This window comes from Carassius carassius, chromosome 18, assembly GCF_963082965.1.
Source record: "Carassius carassius chromosome 18, fCarCar2.1, whole genome shotgun sequence".
In the NCBI taxonomy this organism is placed as follows: domain Eukaryota; kingdom Metazoa; phylum Chordata; class Actinopteri; order Cypriniformes; family Cyprinidae; genus Carassius; species Carassius carassius.
Window position 1 is genome coordinate 31689765 of NC_081772.1, and position 13524 is coordinate 31703288.

The 13524-nt window shown below is 48.2% G+C and overlaps 6 non-coding genes across 6 annotated transcripts; all 6 read right to left on the minus strand.

The window, feature by feature from the left end:
* Window positions 1-3232: 3232 nt before the first annotated feature.
* On the minus strand, window positions 3233-3305 carry trnak-uuu (transfer RNA lysine (anticodon UUU)). Its single transcript has one exon. It is a non-coding gene; the product is annotated as a tRNA-Lys (tRNA).
* A 605-nt stretch (window positions 3306-3910) lies between these two features.
* trnas-aga (transfer RNA serine (anticodon AGA)) lies at window positions 3911-3992 on the minus strand. Its single transcript has one exon. It is a non-coding gene; the product is annotated as a tRNA-Ser (tRNA).
* Window positions 3993-5268: 1276 nt separating this feature from the next.
* On the minus strand, window positions 5269-5350 carry trnas-uga (transfer RNA serine (anticodon UGA)). Its single transcript has one exon. It is a non-coding gene; the product is annotated as a tRNA-Ser (tRNA).
* Window positions 5351-7220: 1870 nt separating this feature from the next.
* On the minus strand, window positions 7221-7293 carry trnak-uuu (transfer RNA lysine (anticodon UUU)). Its single transcript has one exon. It is a non-coding gene; the product is annotated as a tRNA-Lys (tRNA).
* Window positions 7294-7472: 179 nt separating this feature from the next.
* trnas-uga (transfer RNA serine (anticodon UGA)) lies at window positions 7473-7554 on the minus strand. Its single transcript has one exon. It is a non-coding gene; the product is annotated as a tRNA-Ser (tRNA).
* Window positions 7555-7911: 357 nt separating this feature from the next.
* trnas-aga (transfer RNA serine (anticodon AGA)) lies at window positions 7912-7993 on the minus strand. Its single transcript has one exon. It is a non-coding gene; the product is annotated as a tRNA-Ser (tRNA).
* Between the last annotated feature and the right edge of the window lie 5531 nt (window positions 7994-13524).

The window sequence follows — 13524 nt, forward strand, 5'->3', positions numbered from 1 at the left end:
GCTCAGTCAGCAAGCGGAGAATGCAAGCTAGCCCTGCAAGCGGGTAAAACAGCGGTCCCACTGAGGAGAAATCAGGCTGCCATGTCTCATCCTATGTAATGGGGTTTTTCAGTACTGGCCCTGGGGACCGACAGCACTGCACAATTGGGAAGTCTGTCTTATTCTACTCACTCTGTGAGCACTCTTTCCTAAAGGGATGACCATCAGAATCAGGTTTGCCGAACAAGGGAGATGCACTGATCCCCGGGAGCAGGAAGGAACATCGCTCTAGTACAGAGTCAGCAGAAGAGATGGACCGTAGTGATAGCAAGCTGAGGCCTACAAAAAGAAGACTTACCTTCGCCCAAACAGGGACTTGAATTAAGCAGACCACCTTCTGCCATGTTGTGTGTAACACTGCTGCCTGACCTACTTGCAACCTAGCAAGCAGAGATTGTAAGCTAGCCCTGGATGCAGCTAAAACAGCAGTCCCACTGAGGAGAAATCAGGCTGCCATGTCTAATCCTATGTAATGGGGTTTTTCAGTACTGGCCCTGGGGACCGACAGCACTGCACAAATGGGAGGTCTTTCTTATTCTACTCACTCCGTGAGCACTCTTTCCTAAAGGGATGACCATCAGAATAAGGTTTGCCGAACAAGGGAGATGCACTGATCCCCGGGAGCAGGAAGGAACATCGCTCTAATACAGAGTCAGCAGAAGAGATGGACCCGTAGTGATAGCAAGCTGAGCCCTCCAAAAAGTAGACTGACCTTCGCCCAAACAGGGACTTGAATTAAGCAGACTACCTTCTGCCCTGTTGTGTGTCACATTGCTGCCTGACCTACTTGCAACCTAGCAAGCCGAGATTGTAAGCTAGCACTGGAAGCGGGTAAAACAGCAGTCCCACTGAGGAGAAATCAGGCTGCCATGTCTCATCCTATGTAATGGGGTTTTTCAGTACTGGCCCTGGGGACCGACAGCACTGCACAATTGGGAAGTCCGTCTTATTCTACGTACTCTGTGAGCACTCTTTCCTAAAGGGCTGATCATCAGAATCAGGTGTGCCGAACAAGGGAGATGCACTGATCCCCGGGAGCAGGAAGGAACATCGCTCTAGTACAGAGTCAGCAGAAGAGATGGACCGCAGTGATAGCAAGCTGAGGCCTACAAAAAGAAGACTGACCTTTGCCCAAACAGGGACTTGAATTAAGCAGACCACCTTCTGCCATGTTGTGTGTAACACTGCTGCCTGACCTACTTGCAACCTAGCAAGCGGAGATTGTAAGCTAGCCCTGGAAGCAGCTAAAACAGCAGTCCCACTGAGGAGAACTCAGGCTGCCATGTCTAATCCTATGTAATGGGGTTTTTAAGTACTGGCCCTGGGGACCGACAGCACTGCACAAATGGGAGGTCTTTCTTATTCTACTCACTCCGTGAGCACTCTTTCCTAAAGGGCTGACCATCAGAATCAGGTGTGCCGAACAAGGGAGATGCACTGATCCCCGGGAGAAGGAAGGAACATCGCTCTAATACAGAGTCAGCAGAAGAGATGGACCGTAGTGATAGCAAGCTGAGGCCTACAAAAAGAAGACTTACCTTCGCCCAAACAGGGACTTGAATTAAGCAGACCACCTTCTGCCATGTTGTGTGTAACACTGCTGCCTGACCTACTTGCAACCTAGCAAGCAGAGATTGTAAGCTAGCCCTGGATGCAGCTAAAACAGCAGTCCCACTGAGGAGAAATCAGGCTGCCATGTCTAATCCTATGTAATGGGGTTTTTCAGTACTGGCCCTGGGGACCGACAGCACTGCACAAATGGGAGGTCTTTCTTATTCTACTCACTCCGTGAGCACTCTTTCCTAAAGGGATGACCATCAGAATAAGGTTGCCGAACAAGGGAGATGCACTGATCCCCGGGAGCAGGAAGGAACATCGCTCTAATACAGAGTCAGCAGAAGAGATGGACCCGTAGTGATAGCAAGCTGAGCCCTCCAAAAAGTAGACTGACCTTCGCCCAAACAGGGACTTGAATTAAGCAGACTACCTTCTGCCCTGTTGTGTGTCACATTGCTGCCTGACCTACTTGCAACCTAGCAAGCCGAGATTGTAAGCTAGCACTGGAAGCGGGTAAAACAGCAGTCCCACTGAGGAGAAATCAGGCTGCCATGTCTCATCCTATGTAATGGGGTTTTTCAGTACTGGCCCTGGGGACCGACAGCACTGCACAATTGGGAAGTCCGTCTTATTCTACGTACTCTGTGAGCACTCTTTCCTAAAGGGCTGATCATCAGAATCAGGTGTGCCGAACAAGGGAGATGCACTGATCCCCGGGAGCAGGAAGGAACATCGCTCTAGTACAGAGTCAGCAGAAGAGATGGACCGCAGTGATAGCAAGCTGAGGCCTACAAAAAGAAGACTGACCTTTGCCCAAACAGGGACTTGAATTAAGCAGACCACCTTCTGCCATGTTGTGTGTAACACTGCTGCCTGACCTACTTGCAACCTAGCAAGCGGAGATTGTAAGCTAGCCCTGGAAGCAGCTAAAACAGCAGTCCCACTGAGGAGAACTCAGGCTGCCATGTCTAATCCTATGTAATGGGGTTTTTAAGTACTGGCCCTGGGGACCGACAGCACTGCACAAATGGGAGGTCTTTCTTATTCTACTCACTCCGTGAGCACTCTTTCCTAAAGGGCTGACCATCAGAATCAGGTGTGCCGAACAAGGGAGATGCACTGATCCCCGGGAGAAGGAAGGAACATCGCTCTAATACAGAGTCAGCAGAAGAGATGGACCCGTAGTGATAGCAAGCTTAGCCCTCCAAAAAGTAGACTGACCTTCGCCCAAACAGGGACTTTAAATAAGCAGACTACCTTCTGCCCTGTTGTGTGTCACATTGCTGCCTGACCTACTTGCAACCTAGCAAGCGGAGATTGCAAGCTAGCCCTGTAAGCGGGTAAAACAGCAGTCCCACTGAGGAGAAATCAGGCTGCCATGTCTCATCCTATGTAATGGGGTTTTTCAGTGATGGGCCTGGGGACCGACAGCACTGCACAATTCGGAGGTCTGTCTTATTCTACTCACTCTGTGAGCCCGCTTTCCTAACGAGCTGACCATCAGAATCAGGTGTGCCAAACAAGGGAGGTGCACTGATACCCTGGAGCAGGAAGGAACACCGCTCCCGTACAGATTCAGAAGAAGAGATGGACCGTAGTGATAGCAAGGTGACTCCGCCAAAAGCAGACAGACCTTCGCCCGAACAGGGACTTGAACCCTGGACCCTCAGATTAAAAGTCTGATGCTCTACCGACTGAGCTATCCGGGCTCTCGTGGAGCACTGGCTTCTCACCTTTTATAAAGCAGCAGTTTTACAACAAGCTGCCTAGAAGAGACCCAGGTGTCACGAGGATGAAAGCTAGAAGCAGTTATGGCACAAAGAGCGAAGGACCATAGAAGGCACAATTACCGTCACAGAAAGCTAAAGCAGTACTATAAATCCCTCCCGTAGTCGGCAGAGTTCGAACCTGCGCGGGGAGACCCCAATGGATTTCAAATCCATCGCCTTTACCTCTCGGCCATGACTATGCCTAATGTTAGAAAGCAAGCGCCCTTGTCTGGTGGCGCCCTGCACAGGCCAAGCTTCAGAAACAAAATCACGCAGAAAGATGAGGTGGTAAAAAATTTTCAACCTTCCCGTATACTCAACGGGTTGCCGTGACCCGGATTCGAACGGGGGTTGCTGCGGCCACAACACAGAGTACTAACCACTATACGATCACGGCGTGCCACTGGCTCACCCAAGACAACACCTGGAGCCCGGATACAAGAAGCAGCAGCGGCGTGTTTGTCCATCGAAGAGGGACTGGACATTTCGCAAATAAGTGCGAGGACCGTGAAAAATGCATGGATGCTTTGCCTCATGGCCTTCAGCGTAGTTGGCAGGATTCGAACCTGCGCGGGGAGACCCCAATGGATTTCTAGTCCATCGCCTTAACCACTCGGCCACGACTACGAAGTGGACCAATTTCTGCTCAGTTTGTGTCCAACACTGCTGCCTGACCTACTTGCAACCAACCCAGCTCAGTCAGCAAGCGGAGATTGCAAGCTAGCCCTGCAAGCGGGTAAAACAGTGGTCCCACTGAGGAGAAATCAGGCTGCCATGTCTCATCCTATGTAATTGGGTTTTTAAGTACTGGCCCTAGGGACCGACAGCACTGCACAATTGGGAAGTCTGTCTTATTCTACTCACTCTGTGAGCACTCTTTCCTAAAGGGCTGACCATCAGAATCAGGTTTGCCGAACAAGGGAGATGCACTGATCCCCGGGAGCAGGAAGGAACATCGCTCTAGTACAGAGTCAGCAGAAGAGATGGACCGTAGTGATAGCAAGCTGAGGCCTACAAAAAGAAGACTGACCTTCGCCCAAACAGGGACTTAAATTAAGCAGACCACCTTCTTCCATGATGTGTGTAACACTGCTGCCTGACCTACTTGCAACCTAGCAAGCCGAGATTGTAAGCTAGCCCTTGAAGTGGCTAAAACAGCAGTCCAACTGAGGAGAAATCAGGCTGCCATGTCTCATCCTATGTAATGGGGTTTTTCAGTACTGGCCCTGGGGACCGACAGCACTGCACAAATGGGAGGTCTGTCTTATTCTACTCACTCCGTGAGCACTCTTTCCTAAAGGGCTGACCCGTCAGAATCATGTGTGCCGAACAAGGAAGATGCACTGACCCCCTGGAGAAGGAAGGAACATCGCTCTAAGAGAAATCAGGCTGCCATGTCTCATCCTATGTAATGACGTTTTTCAGTGCTGGGCCTGGGGACCGACAGCACTGCACAATTCGGAGGTCTGTCTTATTCTACTTACACTGTGAGCGCGCTTTCCTAACGAGCTGACCATCAGAGTCAGGTGTGCAAAACAAGGGAGGTGCACTGATACCCTGGAGCAGGAAGGAACACCGCTCCGGTACAGATTCAGAAGAAGAGATGGACCGTAGTGATAGCAAGGTGACTCCGCCAAAAGTAGACAGACCTTCACCCGAACAGGGACTTGAACCCTGGACCCTCAGATTAAAAGTCTGATGCTCTACTGACTGAGCTATCCAGGCTCTTATGGAGAACTGGCTTCTCACCTTTTATAAAGCAGCAGTTTTACAACAAGCTGCCTAGAAGAGATGCAGGAGTCACGAGGATGAAAGCTAGAAGCAGTTATGGCACAGAGAGCGAAGGACCATAGAAGGCACAATTACTGTCACAGAAAGCTAAAGCAATACTGCAAATCCCTCCTGTAGTCGGCAGAGTTCGAACCTGCGCGGGGAGACCCCAATGGATTTCAAGTCCATCGCCTTAACCTCTCGGCCACGACTACGCCTAATGTTAAAAAGCAAGCGCCCTTGTCTGGTGGCGCCCTGCACAGGCCAAGCTTCAGAAACAAAATCACGCAGAAAGATGTTGTGGTAAAAAATGTCAACCTTCCCGTATACTCAACGGCAAAGTGTTGCCGTGACGCGGATTCGAACCGGGGTTGCTGCAGCCACAACGCAGAGTACTAACCACTATACGATCACGGCGTGCCACTGGCTCAACCAAGACAACCCCTGGAGCCCGGATACAAGAAGCAGCAGCAGCGTGTTTGTCCATCGAAGAGGGACTGGACATTTCGCAAATAAGTGCGAGGACCGTGAAAAATGCATGGATGCTTTGCCTCATGGCCTTCAGCGTAGTCGGCAGGATTCGAACCTGCGCGGGGGGACCCCAATGGATTTCTAGTTCATCACCTTAACCACTCAGCAACGACTATGGTAGTAAACCAATTTCTGCTCAGTTTGTGTCCAACACTGCTGTCTGACCTACTTGCAACCAACCCAGCTCAGTCAGCAAGCGGAGATTGCAAGCTAGCCCTGCAAGCGGGTAAAACAGCGGTCCCACTGAGGAGAAATCAGGCTGCCATGTCTCATCCTATGTAATGGGGTTTTTCAGTACTGGCCCTGGGGACCGACAGCACTGCACAATTGGGAAGTCTGTCTTATTCTACTCACTCTGTAAGCACTCTTTCCTAAAGTGCTGACGATCAGAATCAGGTGTGCCGAACAAGGGAGATGCACTGATCCCCGGCAGCAGGAAGGAACATCGCTCTAGTACAGAGTCAGCAGAAGAGATGGACCGTAGTGATAGCAAGCTGAGGCCTACAAAAAGAAGACTGACCTTCACCCAAACAGGGACTTGAATTAAGCAGACCACCTTCTGCCATGTTGTGTGTAACACTGCTGCCTGACCTACTTGCAACCTAGCAGGCCGAGATTGTAAGCTAGCCCTGGAAGCGGGTAAAACAGCAGTCCCACTGAGGAGAAATCAGGGTGCCATGTCTCATCCTATGTAATGGGGTTTTTCAGTACTGGCCCTGGGGACCGACAGCACTGCACAATTGGGAAGTCCGTCTTATTCTACGTACTCTGTGAGCACTCTTTCCTAAAGGGCTGATCATCAGAATCAGGTGTGCCGAACAAGGGAGATGCACTGATCCCCGGGAGCAGGAAGGAACATCGCTCTAGTACAGAGTCAGCAGAAGAGATGGACCGTAGTGATAGCAAGCTGAGGCCTACAAAAAGAAGACTGACCTTTGCCCAAACAGGGACTTGAATTAAGCAGACTACCTTCTGCCATGTTGTGTGTAACACTGCTGCCTGACCTACTTGCAACCTAGCAAGCGGAGATTGTAAGCTAGCCCTGGAAGCGGGTAAAACAGCAGTCCAACTGAGGAGAAATCAGGCTGCCATGTCTCATCCTATGTAATGGGGTTTTTCAGTACTGGCCCTGGGGACCGACAGCACTGCACAAATGGGAGGTCTGTCTTATTCTACTCACTCCGTGAGCACTCTTTCCTAAAGGGCTGACCGTCAGAATCATGTGTGCCGAACAAGGAAGATGCACTGACCCCCTGGAGAAGGAAGGAACATCGCTCTAAGAGAAATCAGGCTGCCATGTCTCATCCTATGTAATGACGTTTTTCAGTGCTGGGCCTGGGGACCGACAGCACTGCACAATTCGGAGGTCTGTCTTATTCTACTTACTCTGTGAGCGCGCTTTCCTAACGAGCTGACCATCAGAATCAGGTGTGCAAAACAAGGGAGGTGCACTGATACCCTGGAGCAGGAAGGAACACCGCTCCGGTACAGATTCAGAAGAAGAGATGGACCGTAGTGATAGCAAGGTGACTCCGCCAAAAGTAGACAGACCTTCACCCGAACAGGGACTTGAACCCTGGACCCTCAGATTAAAAGTCTGATGCTCTACCGACTGAGCTATCCGGGCTCTTGTGGAAAAACTGGCTTCTCACCTTTTATAAAGCAGCAGTATTACAACAAGCTGCCCAGAAGAGAAGCAGGTGTCACGAGGATGAAAGCTAGAAGCAGTTATGGCACAGAGAGCGAAGGACAATAGAAGGCACAATTACCGTCACAGAAATCTAAAGCAATACTGCAAATCCCTCCCGTAGTCGGCAGAGTTCGAACCTGCGCGGGGAGACCCCAATGGATTTCAAGTCCATCGCCTTAACCTCTCGGCCACGACTACGCCTAATGTTAAAAAGCAAGCGCCCTTGTCTGGTGGCGCCCTGCACAGGCCAAGCTTCAGAAACAAAATCACGCAGAAAGATGAAGTGGTAAAAATTTTCAACCTTCCCGTATACTCAACGGCAAAGGGTTGCCGTGACGCGGATTCGAACCGGGGTTGCTGCAGCCACAACGCAGAGTACTAACCACTATACGATCACGGCGTGCCACTGGCTCAACCAAGACAACCCCTGGAGCCCGGATACAAGAAGCAGCAGCAGCGTGTTTGTCCATCGAAGAGGGACTGGACATTTCGCAAATAAGTGTGAGGACCGTGAAAAATGCATGGATGCTTTGCCTCATGGCCTTCAGCAAACAGCGTAGTCGGCAGGATTCGAACCTGCGCGGGGAGACCCCAATGGATTTCTAGTCCATCGCCTTAACCACTCGACCACGACTACGGGAGCATATTTCGGCTCATTTTGTGTCCAACACTGTTGCCTGACCTACTTGCAACCAACCCAGCTCAGTCAGCAAGCGGAGATTGCAAGCTAGCCCTGCAAGCGGGTAAAACAGCGGTCCCACTGAGGAGAAATCAGGATGCCATGTCTAATCCTATGTAATGGGGTTTTTCAGTACTGGCCCTAGGGACCGACAGCACTGCACAAATGGGAGGTCTGTCTTATTCTACTCACTCAGTGAACACTCTTTCCTAAAGGGCTGACCATCAGAATCATGTGTGCCGAACATGGGAGATGCACTGATCCCCGGGAGAAGGAAGGAACATCGCTCTAATACAGAGTCAGCAGAAGAGATGGCCCCATAGTGATAGCAAGGTGACTCCGCCAAAAGCAGACTGGCCTTCACCCGAACTTGAACCCTGGACCCTCAGATTAAAAGTCTGATGCTCTACCGACTGAGCTATTCGGGCTCTTGTGAATCATTGGCTTCTCACCTTTTATAAAGCAGCAGTTTTACAACAAGCTGCCCAGAAGAGACGCAGGTGTCACGAGGATGAAAGCTAGAAGCAGTTATGGCACAGAGAGCGAAGGACCATAGAAGGCACAATTACAGTCACAGAAAGCTAAAGCAATACTGCAAATCCCTCCCGTAGTTGGCAGAGTTCGTACCTTCGCGGGGAGACCCCAATGGATTTCTAGTCCATCGCCTTAACCACTCGGCCACGACTACGGGAGTAGACCAATTTCTGCTCATTTTGTTTCCAACACTGCTGCCTGACCTACTTGCAACCAACCCAGCTCAGTCAGCAAGCGGAGATTGCAAGCTAGACCTGCAAGTGGGTAAAACAGCAGTCCCACTGAAGAGAAATCAGGCTGCCATGTCTCATCCTATGTAATGGGGTTTTTCAGTACTGGCCCTGGGGACCGACAGCACTGCACAAATGGGAGGTCTGTCTTATTCTACTCACTCCGTGAGCACTCTTTCCTAAAGGGCTGACCATCAGAAACATGTGTGCCGAACAAGGGAGATGCACTGATCCCCGGGAGAAGGAAGGAACATCGCTCTAATACAGAGTCAGCAGAAGAGATGGACCCGTAGTGATAGCAAGCTGAGGCCTACAAAAAGAAGACTGACCTTCGCCCAAACAGGGACTTGAATTAACCCTTTGAAGTTGATTAACGCAGATACGCGTTTTGAGTCATTTTCTCCTGATAACCCCGAAAAGAACTTAAATTACACTTTCAGTTTTAATCGTACAGTTAAGAGCAATACATCAATCGAATCTGTAAAGGGTCTACTTTTTTTTGGATACAGACATAAAAACAACAAAACTTTGTGCACTTATAAAATAAAGATAACAAACAAGGTGTGCTGTCTGCAGCCTTTGTCTGCGCTGATCTTTATTTACAAACACGTCAATAAAATGAACTGTAACTCCGTGAATACTCAACGAAAATACATGAGAGAGATATCTATAGAAAGCTTGACATGTCTACTTTTAAACTAAACAAGTGCTGCCGAAAACAGATTTTCTGTGATAAAGTAATCCATATGAAAACAACGCGATGTCTGTTTTTCATGTCTCCCTTCATTATATCTAATGTGACCACGCCCCCGCGCTGAACGCGCTATTCAGATTCAAACTGAAGCGCGCGGCTTGAATACGCCCATAACAGAAGAAAAAGCAGCGAGACTGTTCTTCAAGATTTTATTTTACTGTTTGCTTCGCGATGAGAGGAATAAGACATTATTCACCCCAAAAAGATGTCATGTGGTTGAGGATTTGAGAAATGGATTTCCTCAGAAAAAAAAGAATGAAGCACTTTATTCAGCAGAGATCATAAACATGAGTAAGTCTCTTTTTATTCATTTATATAATTGTACTAGTTTTCACATAACGTGTAAACATTTTACTAGTTAGACTTTTTACAAATACTTTTTCCAAACTATAATTCCTGACTAAATATATAATCAAGTGAAACATTATGAAGTTTCAATAACAATATACTATGCGACCATTCAAAAGCTTGATGTAAATAATATAAATGTAACAAATAAATAACTGTAGGCTAACAAATGTAAAAAAAATGCTGTTCTTTCAATTTATTCCCCCTAAAAAACCTAAAAAATATTCTCAGCTCTATTCAACATTAATAATAATAATAATAACGATAATAATAACAACAATAAATGTTTTTTTGTAGAAAATAAGATTGTTAAAAGGATTTCTGAAGGATTGTGTGACTGGAGTATTGATGCCAAAAAATTTGTTTGAAAGTCAGCTTTGATTGTTCCTGATAAACTGTTTAACTGCTCCCCCAAGTAGATATTAAAGTATGTTGTGGGATAATTAAATATATTCTAAATAAACTACAAACATAAAATTATATACTTTTATTTTTTTCTCACATTCTTTCTTGTAACTCCTTCCTCTCAGTGGCACAGATGACTGAATGGCTCATTATGCAGCTCATTATGCGGCCCTTTGTCTTCTCAGGTGTAAATCACAATGATATTCATGATAGTTGACGCCTACTCGCATATGACTTTTACCAACAAAAAGTGTCTTAGAAAATGTAAATCAATATATTGTTTTCTGTAAGTGAGTAAACAAGATGATTTTCACATAATTTAGACAGAAAAATTCTAAGCTACAAACTACAGTTCTCAAAAATCCCGGGAACCAATGTTCTCTATGTGTTATTTTGCCTTTTTCAAGTGTTTTAACATTTTTAGTTTTTCACTAACCACGCATAATATTTTTTTTCTCAAAAACACAATCATGTACATACATGCATTTTACATATTATTATAGCCCAGTTTGTGCTGATTACAGTGAGATTAGACTTTACCCATTCAGATATTGATAAGAAACTGAAAAAAGAACAAATGTCAGGGCATGACAAAACTTCTCCAGGCCCCAAAAATACCCTTAGACTCCAGAGGGTTAAGCAGACCACCTTCTGCCCTGTTGTGTGTCACATTGCTGCCTGACCTACTTGCAACCTAGCAAGCCGAGATTGTAAGCTAGCACTGGAAGCGGGTAAAACAGCAGTCCCACTGAGGAGAAATCAGGCTGCCATGTCTCATCCTATTTAATGGGGTTTTTCAGTGCTGGGCCTGGGGACCAACAGCACTGCACAATTCGGAGGTCTGTCTTATTCTACTCACTCTGTGAGCGCGCTTTCCTAACGAGCAGACCATCAGAATCAGGTGTGCCAAACAAGGGAGGTGCACTGATACCCTGGAGCAGGAAGGAACACCGCTCCAGTACAGATTCAGAAGAAGAGAGGGACCGTAGTGATAGCAAGGTGACTCCGCCAAAAGCAGACAGAACTTCACCCAAACAGGGACTTGAACCCTGGACCCTCAGATTAAAAGTCTGATGCTCTACCGATTGAGCTATCCGAGCTCTTGTGGACCACTGGCTTCTCACCTTTTATAAAGCAGCAGTTTTACAACAAGCTGCCCAGAAGAGACGCAGGTGTCACGAGGATGAAAGCTAGAAGCAGTTATGGCACAGAGAGCGAAGGACCATAGATGGCACAATTACTGTCACAGAAAGCTAAAACAATACTGCAAATCCCTCCCGTATTCGGCAGAGTTCAAACCTGCGCAGGGAGACCCCAATGGATTTCAAGTCCATCGCCTTAACCTCTCGGCCACGACTACGCAAGCGCCTTGTCTGATGGCGCCCTGCACAGGCCAAGCTTCAGAAACAAAATCACGCAGAAAGATGAGGTGGTAAACAATTTTCAACCTTCCTGTATACTCAACGGCAAAGGGTTGCCGTTACCCGGATTCGAACCAGGGTTGCTGCAGCCACAATGCAGAGTCCTAACCACTATACGATCACGGCGTGCCACTGGCTTACCCAAGACATCCCCTGGAGCCCGGATACAAGAAGCAGCAGCGGCGTGTTTGTCCATCGAAGAGGGACTGGACATTTCGCAAATAAGTGCGAGGACCGTGCAAAATGCATGGATGCTTTGCCTCATGGCCTTCAGCAAACAGCGTAGTCGGCAGATTCGAACCTGCACGGGGAGACCCCAATGGATTTCAAGTCCATCGCCTTAACCACTCGGCCACAACTATGGGAGTAGACCAATTACTGCTCAGTTTGTGTCCAACACTGCTGCCTGACCTACTTGCAACCAACCCAGCTCAGTCAGCAAGCGGAGATTGCAAGCTAGCCCTGCAAGCTGGTAAAACAGCGGTCCCACTGAGGAGAAATCAGGCTGCCATGTCTCATCCTATGTAATGGGGTTTTTCAGTACTGGCCCTTGGGACCAACAGCACTGCACAATTGGGAAGTCTGTCTTATTCTACTCACTCTGTGAGCACTCTTTCCTAAAGGGCTGACCATCAGAATCAGGTTTGCCGAACAAGGGAGATGCACTGATCCCCGGGAGCAGAAAGGAACATCGCTCTAGTACAGAGTCAGCAGAAGAGATGGACCGTAGTGATAGCAAGCTGAGGCCTACAAAAAGAAGACTGACCTACGCCCAAACAGGGACTTGAATTAAGCAGACCACCTTCTGCCATGTTGTGTGTAACACTGCTGCCTGACCTACTTGCAACCTAGCAAGCCGAGATTGTAAGCTAGCCCTGGAAGCGGCTAAAACAGCGGTCCCACTGAGGAGAAATCAGGCTGCCATGTCTCATCCTATGTAATGGGGTTTTTCAGTACTGGCCTTGGGGACCGACAACAATGCACAAATGGGAGGTCTGTCTTATTCTACTCACTCCGTGAGCACTCTTTGCTAAAGGGCTGACCATCAGAAACATGTGTACCAATCAAGGGAGATGCACTGATCCCCGGGAGAAGGAAGGAAAATCGCTCTAATACAGAGTCAGCAGAACAGATGGACCCGTAGTGATAGCAAGCTGAGGCCTCCAAAAAGTAGACTGACCTTCGCCCAAACAGGGACTTGAATTAAGCAGACCACCTTCTGCCCTGTTGTGTGTCACATTGCTGCCTGACCTACTTGCAACCTAGCAAGCCGAGATTGTAAGCTAGCCCTGGAAGCGGGTAAAACAGCAGTCCCACTGAGGAGAAATCAGGCTGCCATGTCTCATCCTATGTAATGGGGTTTTTCAGTGCTGGGCCTGGGGACCGACAGCACTGCACAATTCGGAGGTCTGTCTTATTCTACTCACTCTGTGAGCGCGCTTTCCTAACGAGCTGACCATCAGATTCAGGTGTGCCAAACAAGGGAGGTGCACTGATACCCTGGAGCAGGAAGGAACACCGCTCCAGTACAGATTCAGAAGAAGAGATGGACCGTAGTGATAGCAAGGTGACTCCGCCAAAAGCAAACAGACCTTCACCCTAACAGGGACTTGAACCCTGGACCCTCAAATTAAAAGTCTGATGCTCTACCGACTCCGCTAAAGCTGGGGAACAATAGTCTGTTTGAGGAGGGGGAGAAGGAAAAAGAAGGGGAAGAAGGGGAAGAAGGAAAAAGAAAGAAAAAGAGAAGGAAAAAAAGAAAAAGGAAAGGAAAGGGAAGGGAAAGGGAAAAGGTAA